Below are 13,125 nucleotides of genomic sequence, written 5' to 3'. Positions count from 1 at the left end.
GTCTAGTTACCCACATTGCCATCAATCCAAGAGCGCTTGCGCGAGTCGACTTGAAAATGGCAGAAGTAGAGCGCATACTTCATTCTCAATGTGCATGTTTCGTTTGATATCGAACACAGGACATTATTTAAAAATGCAATTTTATGTTATACTCACGTTGAACAATAACTGTATGGTTTTTAAATTCGGGAGGTAAGGAAATAACAAACAGGGTCCCTACAAGTAATTCTTGATCAGAGTTTCACCAATTTTGGTGCTGGCCCTGACACTAACCTTACTCTGCACCCTCCCCTCCACTGTATGCTTGAATGAACACCAATGCTAGAAGTATAGTAAATAAATTTGATGAATTTGAAGTGCTGATCAAAACATCAAAGGCACATATTGTTGGGATATCAGAGCCGGTGTCACACAGATAAAAGCAGTGCAGAATTGGAATTTGGGGAGTACAATGTGTACAGAAACGATAGACAGGAGAGGAAGGCAGGAGCGGTTATGCTGTTAATTAAGAAAAACATAAAATCTAAGGAAGTGCATCCAGTCGACATAAATGGACAGTGCAATATTGATTCAGTTTGGTGTGACATAAGCACTGCGAAAGCAAAAATGAAAGTAGGAGTGCGTTATTATTATTATTACTATTATTATTAGCCATACGGTGCAAGGAAGCCTGAGGCTTATGCTGCACCAGACAAAAAAAAAAAAATTCCCCCAGTTATCGTGAGAGAGAGAGAGGGGGGGGGAATCACAAAGAAAGAGAAAGAAGAACATACTCACCCTGGAGTGAATATAGGCCTGATGACTAATGAGTACAACGAACAATTGCACAGAGAAATAAAATAGGACAATAAAGCGGATTGTGTTATAATGGGGGGATTTTAACTTTCCAGATATTGACTGGAACTTGTGGCTTGATCACTCGCACACTAGCAAGAGTTTTGTGGATTTATTGGATGATTGTTTTCTGCAGCAGCATGATCAAGAGGCAACCAGAGAGTGCAATACTCTTCACCTGCTTATCAACAGTGATTATTTGTGTATAAAGATTTCGCAAATAAAGGAACCACTAGATGGCAGTGATATGGCAGTGTACTGATGTGGGATTTACTTAAAGATATAATTACCATAAGGGGTAAAGGGAAGAGTTTCTGCTTCCGTAAAGGTAACTACAGTGGTCTCAGACAACTTTTAAATTCTGTATAGTGAGACCAACTGATGATATCTCCAACAGAAAATTCAAAGTGGGAAGCGTCCAAGGAATTAATCGTGAAAGCTACTAGATTTTTCATGCCTATTAAGAAATATTGTCCAAGGTTTAGGCTTAATTTGATAACGTTGTAGAGCGGATATATTATCTTTTAAGGGCACAAAAGTGATATAGTTGTACACGTTGGCACTAATGATATTAAGAGTAGGAGACCGGCAGAATTACTTAACAAGTACAGGTCACTGTTGAAAAAAAGCCGTGAATTCGGGTTGAATTTGAAAGTGTCTGCAATTCTGCCAAGACACGATAGGAGGGAGTACATGATCAGAGCCTTGTCGATCAATTCGGCCCTGGAAAGATTGTGCAATGCTCAAGGGGTAGAATTTTTTTCAGCCTGGTCTGTACTTGTTAAAAGAAGAGACTGCTTCTACAGGGATGGGATACACTTAAATAGAATGGGTGCAAGAATATTTACTGATGCTACCGAGGCAGTGTTAGGTGGGTCGGAAAAACTGCTACCTTGGGGAGATACAGGACTAATACATTAACAGTAGCCACTGGCAGAGGTGAAAGTGATTCTTGCATTGCTCCTGTTGGAATGAGCAGCAACCTGGAAAACAAGATGCAGGATATTTCAGAGACTGCTGGGAGTCATTGCCGTACAAGTAAACTAGATAAATTGTAGAATTCTTAAAGTACCGATTTAAATTGACTCAAATTAATAGCATAGCTTAATTTGCGGTACTCACTTTTTTATATAATCTGCAATTGACGTGTTGAGATAGGATAAAATGGTAGTTGAGTTTAAAATATTGGAATTAATATGGATACGTTTAAATTTTGGAAACGGAGTTTAAAATATGCTCAAGGAAATAGAAGTGCACGTCTTCATCCTTGGTTGTCATGAATCAAAAGTTGAAATGATAAAGCTAGGAAAGTTAAACTGAGGAGTTAAACTTTCCTAGCTTTATCATTTCAACTTTTAATTCATGACAACCTAAGATGAAGACGTGCACTTCTATTTAATTGAGCATATTTTAAACTCCGTTTCCAAAATTTAAACGTATCCATATTAATTCCAATTTTTTAAACTCAACTACCATTTTATCCTATCTCAACACGTCAATTGCAGATTACATAAAAAGTATGAGTAGCGAAAATTAAATTTTGCTATTAATTTGGGTACAAGTAAACACATGGGTTGTGTTAGGGTAGCAAAGAATAGGAACAGGTGCATGTATACTTGCGTGTACACCAATGCTAGGAGTTTGGTAAATAAATTTGATGAATTTGAGTTATTGCTCAAAACATCAAAGGCAGATATTGTTGGGATATCAGCGACGTGGTGTCACACAGATATAAGGAATGCAGAACTGGAAATTGGGGAGTACAATGTCTACAGAAAGGATAGACAGGATAGGAAGGGAGGAGGGGTTATGCTATTAGTTAAGAAACACATAAAATCTAAGGAAGTGAAGCCAGTCGAAATCGCTGGACAGTGCAGAGTCGAGTCAGTTTGGTGTGACATAAGCACTGGGAGATCAAAATTGAGAGTAGGGGTGTGCTATAGGCCTAATGACTCTGATGAGTTTAATAAGGAACTGTACAGAGAAATAGAGTGGGCCAGTAAATCAGAGAGTCTTATAATGGGGATTTTTATTTCCCAGATATTGACTGGAATTTGTGGGTTGGTCACTCACACACTAGCAAGGCTTTTGTGGATTTATTGGATGATTGTTTTCTACATCAGCATGTTCGGGAGGCAAATAGAGGGAGTAATACTCTTGATCTGATTGTCAGTAGTGATTTTTCATGCATTAAGAATCAGCAGATAAATGAACCACTAGGTGGCAGTGATCACAGTGTGCTGAAGTGGGATTTACACAAAGAGGTAACTACCATCAGGAGTAAAGGGAAGGGTTTTTGCTTTCGTAAAGGCGACTACGATGGTCTGAGACAGTATTTAAATTCTATACAGTGGGACCAACTGATGATGTTACCAACAGCAAATTCAAAATGGGAAGCATTCAAAGAACTTATCTTGGAAGCTACTAGGCTTTACATACCAACTAAGAAATATTGTTCAAGGTTTAGGCCTAAATGGATGTCAGATGAACAATACGACATATGGCAGAGAAGAAAAATGCATGGGATACATATAAATTAATGGGAATGGGTGACATGGAAGCCTATGATAGCTATAAGCCGGTCTGTAACCAAGACACAAAGAACATTAGGCAGGCAAAGGCATATTATGAGAAATCCTTGGCAAAGGATGCAAAGAAAAACAGAAAAGAGTTCTTTACCTATGTAAACTCTAGAAGGAAAGGGATGAATCAGATTGGTCCACTGGATATTGATGGTTCAACAGTTGATGATCCTGCTCAGGTGGCTAACAAACTAAACAAGTATTTTGCATCTACATTCACACATGAGGAGTTATTCAGGAAGGTGAATGCCAGAGGTGAAGTAAACTCTGGCAGTGAGCTAGATGATTTTGTAATAACTGAGAGGAAAGTGGAGGAGAAATTGTTAAGGATAAACATAAAAAGGCGCCCGGGGTGGATGGGATCTATCCAGTTATATTAAAGGAGGTAGCAAAGGAAGTAAGCAAAACCTTAGCCATAATTATGACAGCTTCTTTGGACTCAGGGGACGTACCCATAGACTGGAGATGTGCAAATGTGACCCCAATTCACAAAGGAGAATCAAAGGCTGACACAAGTAATTACAGACCTGTGAGTTTAACTTCTGTTCTCGGAAAATTAATGGAGGCACTGGTTAAAGAAGCACTGCAGGATCATCTAGACAAGACTTCAGTTATAGCACGGACACAGCATTGTTTTGTTAAGAGAAAGTCTCGCTTTACCAATTTAATTGGATATTATGATGCAGTCACAAAATAACTGAACGCAGGTAATAACTTTGTTATTATATATTTGGATCTTAGAAAGGCTTTTAATACTGTCGCACATGGAAGACTGCTGCACAGATTCGAGCAGTGTGGCATTGGAGGAAAATTGCTGCTATGGATAAAGGGATGACAGAGAGTGGTAATCAATGGACACTGCTCCTCGTGGAATAATGTTATTAGTGGAGTCCCTCATGGTTCACTGTTTGCTCATTATTGTTTTCTGTATTTAAAAAACCCCCTCTACCACCCCTTTATCCATAGCAGTAATTTGGCTCCAATGCCACACTGCTCCAATTTGTGCAGCAGTCTTCCATGTGCAACATGGAAAGCCTTTCTAAGATCCAAATATATGATATCAAAGTTATTCCCTGCATCCAGTTCCTTTGTGACCACATCATAGTATCCAATGAAATTGGTCAGGCAAGACCTTAACGAACCCATGCTGTGTCCGAGCTATAACCGAAGTCTTGTCTAGATGATCCTGCAGTGCTTCTTTAACCAGTGCCTCCATTAATTTTCCTGGAACAGAAGTTAAACTCACAGGTCTATAATTACTTGTGCCTTTGATCCTCCTTTGTGAACTGGGGTCACATTTGCACATCTCCAGTCTATGGGTACCTCCCCTGAGTCCAAGGAAGATCTCATAATTATGGCTAAGGGTTTGCTTACTTCCTTTGCTGCCCCCTTTAATATAACTGGATAGATCCCATCCACCCATTATGATGTGGTTACAAAGGAACTGGATGCAAAAATAATTTTGATATCATATATTTGGATTTCAGGAAAGCTTTTGACATTGTTGCGCATGGAAGAATATTGTACAAATTGGAGCAAAATGGTATTAAGGGTAAGTTGCTACAATGGATAAAAGGATGGTTAAGTGCGAGAAGACAGTGTGGTAATCAATGGGTACTGCTCTTCGTGGACTATTGTTATTAGTGGAGTCCCACAGGGTTCGGCGTTGGGTTCACTGTTGTTTTGTGTATTTATCAATGATATTGATGAAGATATATCAGGCTTAATGTCGAAGTTTGCAGATGATACAAAGGTTGGCAGGGGTGTTTAATGACAGTAATGGCAGTGTGCTACTGCAACAGGATTTAGATTATTTGGCAGATGGGCTAAGAAGTGGCAACTGAAGTTTAACCTTGACAAATGCAAAGTACTGGATATGGGTAGAAGTAACCCCAAAGAAACATACCAACTGTGTGGTACTACACTTAAGGTGGTAGAAAATGAAAAAGACCTGGGAGTAATTGTGCAGTCAGATATGAAGTTTTCTGAGCAATGCAGACAGGCTGCCAGGGCAGGTCATGGGGTCTTGTCAATGATATATAGGAATTTTGCTAGCAGGGAAAAGGAGGTGATTTTCCCTCTGTATAAGGCAATGATCAGGCCACGCCTTGAGTACTGCATACAGTCTGGAGGCCTCATTTTAGGAAGGATATAGATTTGCTTGAGCGTGTACAGAGAAGGGCAACAAGATTATTGAGGGGAATGAAGGGATCCTCTTACCAAGAGATACTTAAGTTCTGCAAATTGCAGTGGCTGCAGACTAGACACCTGCGCGGTGATCTGATTGAGGTGTATAAGGCCTTGAATGGGCTGAGCACTCTGAATTCTGATGTGATCCTTCCACATGTTCAGATTATGAACCTAAGGGGTCATAAATTCTAATTAAGAAAAGACAGATGTAGAATAGATGTGCGGAAATTTTCCTTTAGCCAGCGGATGGTTAATTGCTGGAACAAACTTCCATCTGTTGTTGTGGAAGTTGATAGGTTAAATAAATTTTAGGAGCAACTGGACAGACATTTGGAGGGAACGGTGTGATTTTTTTTTTTTTTTTGGCTGATGCTGCATTAGCTCATACACTTGTTTTCTTGCATCTCATGCCACTATTACTACTACTACTACAACTACTATCCCAGGAGCCTTTTTTGTGTTTATCTTCTACAATTTCTCCTCCACTTTACTCTCAGTTATTACAAGATTATCTAGCTTACTGCCAGAGTTGAATACACCTCTGGCATTCCTCCACGGGGCGTAAGTGGGGCAACGTTGGGCCTCAGCAGGGGTCTAGCGGCTAAACGACGAGATGAACAACGGTACACGACATAACACAAATTCAATACCCACACACTTTTAAATCTCTGGCTTTCCCAGCAAACTGGCACACCCACAATATAAACAACGCGGAATTGGGGGAAATCCCTGGTGCCGCTGGACATCAACACACTTTACACTTTACGCAAACTTGACACTAAATACACTTTACACTTAACTGACTTTGGTCTCAAGTGCGTAAGAGCTCGTTGGTGTGCATCAGCCAGCGCTGCTTGTTCGGCACATCCTGAGGTGTATAACACCGATCCTTCTCTATGCATCAGCAATTTGGTCATCTGCGCCTGCCTCATACCTTCATCTCACCACAACCTGGGAGCAGTCGATGAATAACATACTTGACAGAATATATCAAAAACCAAATATGTTAACTATGCCAGGTCAGAAACAGACATGCTACAGAAACGATAACTACAGAAACCAGGCGATTGAGCCTCCCTTCACCCTGGATGAACTCAGCGTGGCCGCTAGTAGGGTCAGAAATAGAAAATGCCCGGGCCTCGATCTTATTGAGCCTGAAATACTGAAGAAAACCGTGGAATACAATCCGCACCTACTCCTAACACTATACAATAGATGCTTGGAAACAGGACATTTCCCAACTGCATGGAAAACAGCAAATTTAAAACTAATACTGAAAAATCCTACCAAAAATCCAGAATTTCCGGATTCATATCGACCCATCGCACTGCTCCCAGTGGCAAGCAAATTGTTTGAAAGATTACTCCATGTGAGAGTTATAAAACACTATGAAGCGGCAGGCCTACATGCCAGAAATCAGTATGGCTTCAGACCAGGATCCTCAACCGTGGACGCACTGGGAAACTTGCTAAGGATTTTCCAGGATTGTAGACGAAAGTATCTGCTGCTCATCTCTGTTGACTTTGCTGGGGCGTTTGATTCACTTTGGTGGCCAAGCGTCCTGGCAAGGTTGAGGGAGGCTGAGGTGCCTCTTAACCTCTACAAAGTAATCGAAAGCTATTTAACACAAAGAAGAGTGGAAATCAATGTACACTATCAAAAAATAACAAGAGAGGTGCACAGAGGATGTCCGCAGGGATCGGTGCTTGGGCCGCTTCTGTGGACAATGGTCCTCGATGAATTCCTGACTACGGACCTGGGTTCTGTGGCAGTACACGCCTTCGCGGACGACTTCACATTGACGGTAGAGGCGGACTCCAGGGCCCAATTGGAGACGCTGGCAAATCAGGCACTGCAGCGGCTGCAGCAATGGGCATCAAAGAACCAGCTGAAAATATCGTCAGACAAGACCTCATCGATCCTGCTAAAGGGGACTCTGCAACTACGACGACCCCCGCAAATTAAAATCAACAATGTAACAATCAAATTTGTGAGCCAACTGAAGTATCTGGGCGTTATCCTAGATAAAAACATGACGTTCCAGCCGCATCTGAAATACATCAGAAGAAAAATCAGAGGATACTCTGGACTGGTAACCAGAATCACAAGGAAAGATTGGGGACTCAAGAAAAAAGCACTGATGCTTTACTATAAAACAACCTTCCTTCCTGCAATCACCTATGCAGCAGCGGTTTGGTATCCAAAAACGACACTGGTAGTCAACAAAAGAACACTAGAAATGACCCAAAGGACCATACTGCTATCAACAACGCGCGCCTGCAGCACGGTAAGTACCCCAGCATTGCAGGTACTTGCTGGAGCGCTCCCTCTGGACCTGGAGGCAGTTCAGGCCGGGCTACTGTTTTTGCTGGCCAGGGGAGTGGCCGCTACCCACCAAGGATACACGACTGACCCGGCGGGCAACCTAAAACACGAAAAAAATAGGCTACAGACCCACCTCCTAGATCTTTGGCAGAGAAGATGGACAGAGACTACAAAAGGTGAAGTAACAAAAAGATTTCTACCAGACCTCCAGAAAATATACCCAAAGCAGCCACCGTGGTACTTCCCAGGGTACCATATGACAACACTATTAACCGGACACGGACCCTACAAGGAGAAGCTGTTTGGCTTCCGACTTGTTGAGGACCCCAACTGCATATGTGGAGAAAGTGAAAGCTGGAGCCACATAGTCTATGATTGTCAACACTATGAAGACCTCAGAGGGCTACTAATAACAAGGTTAAGATACTTCCCAAAAGGACTGGAGCACCACTTCCTGGACACTGAGGATGAATATAGGGCACTCTCCCAGTATGCGCAAGACTTATTCACCAGGAGAAAAACACTAATAGCTATCTACAGCAACGTACACAGAGATTGACAAAAATCGGCGCCAAATGTGACAAAAAAACTGAAACCTTGCAGAGGACCAGTACTTGGAAAAGAAGAGTGCTGATCACACGGAAGAGAAAAGCAAGGACGGGGGAATGCAGCACAGACAGTAGAGAACAGACTAAACGCAGCACAGTTGCAAACAGCTTGATGGCGATCTGAAGAGGACACCCTCGCCCTCTTCACCTATTATTCCCACTTCCTTGGGGGGAGGGGACATTTTTTGTTCCTTCTCCTCCACCCCCAAACTTCTACTCTGGTGGGGCATGGGCATGCCCCACTGAAAACTGGGGCTATCTACTCTATTGGCCCCATATTTCTGTCTTTTCCCCCAATCTTCGGTCTCCCTCCCCTCTCTACCTTCATCATAGCGAAAGCCCCACACGTCAAAAACTAAATATGATAAAATTACCTTACGCCCAAAACTCGGCCTAGCAAACCAAAGCGACATTACCCCAGCGCAGATTTTTTATTTACTTATATATTTATTTTTATTATTTTTTTTTTTTTTATTTATTTATTTTTTTTTTTTTTTTATTTTATTTATTTATTTTTTTTTTTTTTTAAGGTCCTAGCCGCCGAAATCCCAGGAAATTAAGCGGCAGGACCTGCCAGAGTGAATCTACAGCTACTGGGTTCCTGGTCTGCCTCCACGGGGCGTAAGTGGGACAACGTTGGGCCTCAATAGGGGTCCAACGGCTAAATGACCAGATGAACAACGGTACAGAACACAACACATGAACAATTCCCACACACTTTTAAATCTCTGGCATTTCCCAGTGAACTGGTTCACCACAATGAAAGCAACGCGGAGATGGGGGAAACCCCTGGTGCCGTAAGACAACAACACACACTTACACTTACTTACACTTACCTTCACAAGGATTAGAGCACCACTTCTTGGACACTGAGGATGAATATAGGGCGCTCTCCGAGTATGCGCAAGACCTATTCACCAGGAGAAAAACACTAATAGCTATCCACAGCAACCTACACAGAGATTGGCAAAAACCGCCGCCAAATATGACAGAAAAAAACTGAAACCCGCAGGGGATCAGTACTTGGACAAGAAGAGTGCTGATCACATGGAAAAGAAAAGCAAGCATGTGTGGAAAAACAGAACAGCTTAAACGCAGCACAGAGAGCAGAGAACAGACTAAACGCAGCACAGTTGCAAACAGCCTGATGGCGATCTGAAGAGGACATCCTAGCCCTCTTCATCTATTATTCCCACTTCCTGGGGCGGGGTCGTTCTATGTTCCCTCTCCTCCATCCCCAAACTTCTACTCTGCTGGGGCATGGGCATGCCCCACTGAAAACTGGGGCTATCTACTCTATTGACCCTATATTTCTGTCTTTCCCCAATCTCCCGTTTCCCTCCCCTCTCTACCTTCATCTTAGCGTAAGCTCCACTCATCAAAACGTAACGTGATAAAATTACCCTATGCATAAAACTCGGCCTAGCATACCTAAACATTATTACCCCTACGATATCGCAGATTTTTTTTTTTTTTTTTTTGGGTCCTAGCCGCCTATATCCCAGGAAATTAAGCGGCAGGACCTACCAGAGTGAATCTACGGCTACTGGTTCCTGGTCTGTCTCCACGGGACGTAAGTGGGGCGACGTTGGGCCTCAATAGGGGTCCAACGGCTAAATGACCAGATGAATAACGGTACACGATATTACACATGTACAATACCCATACACTTTTAAATCTCTGGCATTTCCCAGTGAACTGGTTCACCGCAATGAAAACAACGCGGAGATTGGGGGGAACCCTGTTGCCGTATGACAACAACACACACTTACACTTACGCAAACTAACACAAATACTAACACTACCTCTGGCATTTACGGAGTTTGTCTGCGTCACAAAACATACTTGGCGGTTTGTACGGGGAACCTCCGGTGCCACTAGACAAGAAACAGTGTAAACTATAACCAATATAATTTAACTGCATTTATATAGTTTTTTTTCTGGTTTTTTTTTTTTTTATGTTATTTACTTAAATTTTATTAAGTACAAAATTTGAATTGAAACCAAGAGGAACAAATAAAGAAAAAGATTTTGGATGTATGAAAAGAGCTCATTGCTCAGGAAACTCCTAGACTGTCAGATCAGGACCGTGGAATGGTATCGGGGAGCATGGGGGCATAGTTGGCTTTGGAGATTTTCTTTTTTATGGCTATACTGTTCTATTTAAGAAATGTTTTGCAACCCCTTCAGCGTCAGGGCTCGGTGCACCTCCGTTCCATCGGAAACAAGCACTTGTTTCATTTTATCGGTCGTGTCAGGGTTTATAACATTTAGCGTTGCATTGGATCGAAGGGACAGTCGCAAAATTCAAATGGTTTATAGTGTAGTCGTGTGAATCAAAAATTTCTATCAGAAGCTCTGAAATAAGCACACCGAATTTTGGCATAAAAATAGACCTGTGATGATGTGATTAAGATTTCAAACAATAATAATAACTATCAAGTTTAGGAATACAAAATTTAGAATATGAAAACATGGACGAAGTAACAGGGAAAAAATAAGTTACACGAAATATTCATAAACGGCTGTGCAAGAAAAACCAGAAATTTTCTTGAAGCGTTTTGAAGAGCTCACCTCGTTTGTTCCCCTCACCAACTCGTTGCATTTCTCTGCACCCGTTCCAATAGGTCCACAGCCTTCCTAAAATGGGCTTCCAGACCTGTATTGCGCGCTACCACAGTGGTATCCTCACCGTCCTCCCCACACTGGGTGGAAAAGGCCGTGGTTCGAATCCCGTCGAAGGCGCGAGGAACTTTAATCGGCTTTTTTCGCTCCGTGCCTGAGTTAGTCGGTGTCAGGTGTAGATAGCAAAGTTTCCCCCCCCCCAGAAACTGGGGGTTTTTCGTCCAACAAAACAGACAAATCAACCATAGAACACACACAATTAACAGATATAAGACACACAGCACTGCAGATGAATTTAATTATTCGGGTGGCCTAAAAATAGTAGTTTCGTTTTTTTTTTGTTTTTTTTTAGACCTGCATATAGTACTCAATATGTGGTCTGAACATTGCATTATACGATGGCATAATCACCTCCTTATACCAAAATTCCTGTATATCATTGACAAAATCCCGTGAATCGTCTTATCTATTCGTCAGCATTACTCAAAGAATTTTATATCTGACTGCAAAATTACTCCCTTCTCAAATATTTTTCATTCTCTACTACCTTCAATATGGTACTGCTCAGATGGTACGTTTAATTTTTTTGATTTTTTTTAAGATTCAATTTTTTTGCAATGATTGTCCCCATTATTTTTTTCAAAATAACAGGGACAATCCCAGGGGCTCACATCTGGTGAGTATGGCTTGGAACATCTAGGGCCTTGAGCTGGACATCATCATACTTCTCTTTCTTGGTGATTGCCTTATACTTCTAACTCTTGTTCTCTCTCTCTCTCTCTCTCTCTCTCTCTCACACACACACACACACACAGGTAACTCACAAATTTCTTTATGGCTAGTGCAGCAAAAGCCTCGGGCTTCCTTGCACCATATGGCTAATAACAATAATCATTTTTAAAAACTATAATAATAATAATGATTACATCACTAAGAGCACCATCTGTTGACTACGTTTGGAGTGTTAGCGTTTCTGTCGTCTGAGGAAACCTAATTTCAGATGACAAAAACACATGATATTAAGCGAAAATTGAGTAAAGAACAATCACATATGTTGTTCCAATAATTAACGGTTAGCATTATTTCCACAAATATTGAATATTTCTAATTTCGTATGTTGGCTTCAAATATTTCTTTTATCAGCAAATGATGAATTATATGATAAACTTGGCATCAATCGATACCAAGTTTATCATATAATAGTATTACTGTATTGCTATTATATCATATAACATCATATCATTATTGCTATAGATTCAGAATACTACGACTTGAGAGCATATCTTTTTTGTTTTCTGAAATAAGTTTTTGGTATATTGCATGGTCATCTGGTGTTTTGAATTTTAACACACATACTGTGTTTCAGAATTCGGGTTTCAGGGAGTTCAAGAGAAACTGTCGAAGTTTTATTTTCAAATATATTCTTGAAATCATTGTCTAGATCTCTAGAAGCTAACTAATAAGTTCGACACCTATGGCCAAGTCGACCGGGCTAGCCAGGTGGGTAAAGTGCCTGCGTGGCAACCCAAAGGTCGCGGGTTCGAATCCCGCCTTGGACTTGGATCAAAGTACTGTAAAAACCTTGGGAGGTGCATTATGGCCACAGAAGCCAATGCGCCAACAACTACCAAAAAAAAAAAAAAAAATCTATGGCCAAATATAAGTAATGCACATTTGTTTTCATAAAAATAATTATAGTTATATGATAATATGTATTGATTAATATTTTTGAATTAATTATAATAATACTTGGAGCCTCCGTAGCCAGGAGCAGCAGTGCGTAGTACATGCTTCTTGACTAGACCGGGGTTCGAGCCTGTGACCACCAAATACGGAAGATGTGAAAAGGTCAGGGAATGACCACTGCACATCCCCAATATGGCCTTAGTTGCTAATGCTCCTAAAAACGACAACATAATTATACTTAAAACATAAAAATAATGATTAAATTAACATCCATG

This window comes from Mastigoproctus giganteus, chromosome 1, assembly GCF_048544385.1.
Source record: "Mastigoproctus giganteus isolate SK-2022 chromosome 1, ASM4854438v1, whole genome shotgun sequence".
Taxonomy (NCBI): domain Eukaryota; kingdom Metazoa; phylum Arthropoda; class Arachnida; order Uropygi; family Thelyphonidae; genus Mastigoproctus; species Mastigoproctus giganteus.
This window is presented reverse-complemented; position numbering follows the sequence as displayed.